Raw genomic sequence first — 6,000 nt, 5'->3', positions numbered from 1 at the left:
ACATTGGCTAGATTTATATCTTTGTCTGTTGGACTCAGCTTCTTAGGAAAACTTCATATTTGGCCCGAGTGTGTGTAAGACTTGAAGACAAAACTGTCCCAATACATGTTTGACAATAATATAAATGTTTATGGATAAACTATGAAAGAAGTGACATACACGTTTGATAAACAGATACTTGAAATGATAAATTTAACATCAACAAAATCAACATGACATCATAGTGATCATCATGGTAAATGGCAAAAGGACTTGTAGCACTTTTCTAGTCTTGACAGGCTTAAGGCCAGTGAGAGAGGACTTAGCACCCAAAAAAGAGATGATCACAGTTAAAGCAGCCAAAACCTCAGTGGATGGTGATCTGGCCTTGTTACCCACCAGCCCTCCCTTCTTTCAGCAGCACTTTGACCAGTCCATGCCCTACAAGCCCCGAAGCCCCTCGAAGATGTGAGTGTGCTATAATGGGAAGGAAAATGAGTCTCATCTCCTTTTTCAACAGTGGGTTTTAGTTTAAGATATCCGGTGCAGAGAAGGGGCACAGTGTTAGCTCCTTCACAGAGCATTGTGGTCATTAGTGTGGACCACGCAGCCTTTTCTCAAGAAAAGTTGTAACCTCCTGAGGTCGCACTGTTCGCTAATTGAACACTACAGGCAAGATCAAATTCTGTTGTCAAAAAAGGGAAAACTTGGAGCTTTGCCCTTTTCTGTGTATTCCTAAAGCTGATTAGATAATGAGGTCTTTTTTTCGGACTCAAGGCTCGGGTTTGCAGTAGGATTTGATGCTTTCTGAGATTTCTTTCTATTTTGTTTTCTTAAATCAGCAGTCTCAGACCTCAGTGCTGCAGACCTCATGTACTACTGTTTGCTTATTGTACATATGTTTGTCCAAGAGCTCCTAGTGTATACATTGTTACTTGCCCAGTGCTCTGCACTCCCATTCCTTTGACTTGATGTGTGTGACTGTGCATGTATGATTGCACACATATACTTCTCTGTATTTGTGTGTGTGTGCGCGTGTGCATACGTGCGTGTGCTGACTCCTCGACCAAGAGCACATCTCTGGCTCATCTCTAAGGCCTGGCGTCAGCCTCCTTAAGTGCTGTCAATGTCACATGGTAACAGCAGCACTGCAGCTTCTTAATTGGTTTAGGGAAAGCATCCTTGTCATTTTGCGGTCAGTAAACTCCGCCAGAGAAAATGAAGTCCAAGCTGCTGCCACCTCCTCAACCCCCACACAGCCGGCCTAACAAAAAAATAATGATTATGTGCCTGTATATTTGTGCTTTCACTGTCTGTTTTCACTTTTTGCTTTTAAAAATAATTGCTGTTGGTTGTGTGGCTGCATCAGAGGAAGGGCATTAATGATTCTCACTGGCCGCAAGGAAGCGCAGCGCTGCAGAGGGCGGGAGGAGAGCAACTCATTTTCTCAAACTAAGCGTGTGAGCAAGTGTGTACGTGTGCATTTGTGCCTGAATGTGTTTTCTTATTTATTTTTAGTTGTTTCCTCACTTTGTCATGCAGTACATATTGTATGCAGCCCTTATTAATTACTCCTTTGGCGTGTGGATAGATACATGTATTTCTGCATGACCTTAATGTGTGTGTGCGTGTGTGTGTGTGTGCGTGCGTGGGCACTTGTGTGTGTTTTTACAGTGTATGTGCATGGCTGTCCTTTTGCACGGATTAGCTGGTGAATGCAGCAAGAGGATGATCAGACTGGGAGCACACCAGGGTTGCTCTGCGATCACACAGGGATTATGGGGGATATGGAGCTGTAGTGCATTCCAGGGCCGCCTCCAGTTAGGCTCATCTCTGCCACGCTCCCCTCACACACACCACTTTAATTGCCTTTGCTTCTTTCATTACTTTTATTGCCTCTCCTCTGCATTGCGTGCTCCCCGGGCTTGCGGAAAGGTCATTGTGATGGTGGTGGTGTGCTCATAGCCTTCGTCTCCCTGACTGGCAGGAAATGGCTGTGAGGCTGATGCTGTGAAAAGGAGTGACACAACAAGGTAGCCACTAACAGGCTGTGCACTGATTTTTATCTCACCTTGTATAATTCATTTTTCTCAAACAAGTCAGGCTGATAAGAACACACCAGAATGGTTTTGTTTTGTGCGCAAACAAATGTGCAGAAACTTAGATAGGGAGAAAAACTTGCTCTGAGCTGCTTTATGCAAAGTTTGATAGTTATTAAAATATCTTTATCAGCTTCAAAATGTATGTAATGGACAGGCAGACAATGTTTATGGCTTTGGAATTATCCTGGACTTGAAAAAAACAAAGGGGTGACAGTCTTTGAATGAGTAACATGTTTGTGCCTCATTACAAAGTAGTGTGAGTGGTGTTGAGAAGGCATGTAGATGGAGTAATGATCCGCACTTCTTTAGCAGTTGTGGCAACCTGCTGCAGGAATTGTTGGCAGTCTTGGAGGAGTTTGTCATTTCAATGCACTTGTTACATCCTTTAGTCTGTTTGACTCAGGTCAAACAAAGTATGGGCATCTCTAGTCTTACACCTTGAGTAGTCTTATAAAAGTGTGTCTCTTCTTTTCAGGACAATTTTGCAATTGTGGAAACAACAGTAGAGCAACAGCATTGTTTTCGAACATGCTACACGTTTTAAATACATCTTACTCTCCTCTTCTCTGTACTCGCCCTTTCCTTTATTCCTCTCTTCACAAGTCTAAGGCGGGGGTTCTCTGTTGGGTCATACGGCCCTGGAGTCCACCACAAGATGCTTTCCAGCATCACCCAGCTGGACCTGGATGTGAATATGGCCCTAAATCACATTCTTCTGCTGGGATCTCTCTGCACTTGCACAATAATTGGTTTTCATCCTAACAATAGCAAATGCACATTTTATCATATTTATACATAGCTGCAGGCAAGCAAATGAAAAACTGGCACTTAATTTAAAAGTGAAAAGAACATCCATATGCACTTAAAAAGGGAAAGTGGACAGAGGAGACTTATATTTACTCTCAAATGTAACAGTGTGCAGAATACTTTTTGGTTTGTGTGTTTTGTATCTTTTTAGTTCAGGCACACACTATTTCACCTTCAGAGGGGTCTGAAAGCACAACAAATTAAGGTCAGGATACTGAAAGCTGAGACTGAGAAGAGAAAATCGAGATACACTGAGGAAAAAAATAAACTCCAAGAATATTTTTGAGCAAAGTCAGCTTTTTTACTCTTTTTGTATTTGAGTGTATGTGAAAGGCTATGGCACAAAGAAAACAAACCATATTCTTAAAGGTTTTCTTGAATCCACTGGGAGCTATAGGTCTTAATAAAGTTCAGTCACTTCATTTTAAAATATAATGGGCGACAGAAAAGGTAACTTACAGCTTAATTCTCTTTAATGATTTCGTTTCCAACATTTAGATTTTTTGGCTAAGTTTACTCCAACCTCAGCCGACTCTAACCTTTGACAATTTATGATTTCTCTGCTGTGACTGTGATCATTCTAGTCTGTTGAAAGTCCACACTAAAGACCCCTGTTAGCCTCTGAATGAAGCTGCAAATCTATACGTGCCCTCTCTGTGGCTACATGTGGCTTTAACTCTGCCGGCTCTAGAGACAGTGTCAGTGACAAAGCAGTGTGCTTTCAGCCAGCGCGAGTGTTTCTGGAGTGGCTCATCTTAAACACAGGTCAATACAAACACTCACCAGCACATCACAGACAGTAGCAGTGAAAAGCACAGCTGCTGGATAACTCCCAGGATTTTATTGGCTGTCATGTTGATTTTTGTTGTTCTGGGATTTGCATAGGCCTCAGTGTGTTTTTTTGAGTAATGGTCTGTGTTTTCTGGCTGTGAAATCAGCAGCCTAAGAGCTCCAGACAAGTTCCACATCCATGTCTGAAGTCTACTGACCCCCCTCCTCACCTTGGGTTGTCCCTCTGGGTCCATCTGTTAATGCAGCCCCAGCACATTTCTCTCCACCTCACAGAGCAGAGGCTCTTCTTTACATACAACCATGTTTAGCACTCCCCCCTTCTGCACCCAGCATGACCTCCACTGTAATCTGCTGCACTCCGGCCAGCTTGTTTCATCCACCGCCTGTGTGGCCCTGATGGCTAAAGCTTGTTAACACCAAAGTCACATTTGTGCAGTAGTTAGCTGAGAAATGTAGAGGGTTAAAAAGGGAGCCAGTGATCAAAGGACATGTTGCAGAAGATGAAGAAGCCTCACCTTCCCGGCACATTTTGAGACTCTCCAGTTGGAAAACTTTTCACCCACCTGACCTGAGCATCCCCTCCTCTGGCCCAACAGGCAGTTAAGTGTTAGCTGCTGGATGTGTTTCTCAAAGACCTCACAGGACTGTTAAAGTTAACATGTCAGCCAAGAATCACCAAGGAAACCTTTTCTCGGGGAAATATGAATACCTGATGTCACTTGAGGAATGGCTTTTTGTTGGTGAAATGATGTCCAGCTGCGAAGGCCATCTCATTTTTCTCAGCCAATATCCCCTTCCAAAGAAGTAAGCCAGATTTGTGCTACCTGGCATTTGCCTGCAACACATTCCTGTCAGATATCCTCCCAGGTTTGAAGGAGGGAAATGGGGGGCTGATTGGAGGGATAAGTTTTTGATGGTGGAGGGACAGCAGGAGAGCGGGAGCTAGGTGAAAAAGATGTGAACCCAATCTACCCTGTGTTGACTGTACTGATTAGGGGCTTGTGCTAAGAAGAGCCTCTCGATCCCCTCATTCCTTCTGTTTACTTTGAGCTCCACCAACCCTTCTCAACACAGGAATCACGACAACCAGTCTGCCCTCTTCACCCCTCTCTTCTCAGCTTCTGCCATATCACCTGCATCACTGGTAGCACAAGTGCTCCTTTGTGTGCCAATCAGGTCCAATTATAAAATTACAGTTTGACAAGGAATCAGGAGGGGTTTGGTCAAGTTGGTATATCCATTAGAGAAGGAGAACTTGCAGTGTGAATGCTGAAAAAAGGATCTGTGGCATGTCTGAGAAGTTGCTTATTTTGTGGAGCCCAGCGGTGCGCTGATGATGCAAACTCAGCCCATTAAGTGTCGCAGGGTGACTGCAGCTTAGACCAGCTAATGTTTTGGGACGTTCAAAAGCCTGCAGGGAGCCTAGAGTAAAGAGGTGGTCTGAAAGCAAACTACAGATCTGGGGAATAATAATAAATAGATAAATAAATGGATGCAATGGCATGGAGTAGCTGGGGAAATAGCACATTTATTCTCATGCAGCACGTTTGTTTATTTATGGCGTCTGAAGGCCCAGTCTGGATGTCGGCTCAGGGCTGGGGGAGTACCCAGCACAGGCTTTCCCCCTCTCAAAGCTCCCCAGCTTTCATTAAGTGTCATTACCAGTACTTTCAGGAAGCTGGCCAGGCTGAGACCTGACATCCCCTCGGCAGATAGTTGGCCATGCATATGGATGGATTTCTGATCCCTCTCATCCACCACTGAGGAGGGGGAATTAGGCCAGTCAGAAGGAGAGCAGGGGGCTTAAAGAGTGCATCCATATCTGTCTTTAATGGCAAATGTTGAGCTATTACTGCAACTGAGGGACAGTGTTCATGCTCGGTTTGTTGTTGTGTGTATGTCGGTCTAGTTATGGACATTGTGAACGTTTCACTTAAGATGTTCTCTTTAGCACCATGCAGGCCATGTGCGCTTGAGTGTATACATTTAAATGCATTAACGCTGATGTAGAGAGTTTTTTTTTCTTCTCAGCCAGTTGTACATCATAGCCACAATGCCATTTAAAGAATATACATTTCTAGCAGCTTGGTATTCATTAGCAATTTGTTATCCCAGTTCACTCACTTTGAGAACGTCCTCTGATTGATGGGGGTGTTGTGTTTATTTGTATATCATGGAATGAAATATTCATATTGTACGCTTTTCCGAGCAGAAGTTATCTACATTCAGTGTAAATGGTACTTGGGATTAGATTTTCACAGCAGATTGCTGTTATTAAGGCGAAAAGCCAACTCCTTTGAGCAGTCATCTTCCTGGGAGG

The sequence above is a fragment of the Halichoeres trimaculatus genome, unplaced genomic scaffold (assembly GCF_033239565.1).
Source record: "Halichoeres trimaculatus isolate MK-OKI-2021-1 unplaced genomic scaffold, fHalTri1.1 fHalTri1_scaffold_3, whole genome shotgun sequence".
Classification (NCBI taxonomy): Eukaryota; Metazoa; Chordata; class Actinopteri; order Labriformes; family Labridae; genus Halichoeres; species Halichoeres trimaculatus.
The sequence above is the reverse complement of the archived record's forward strand: the minus strand, read 5'-3'. Positions refer to the sequence as shown.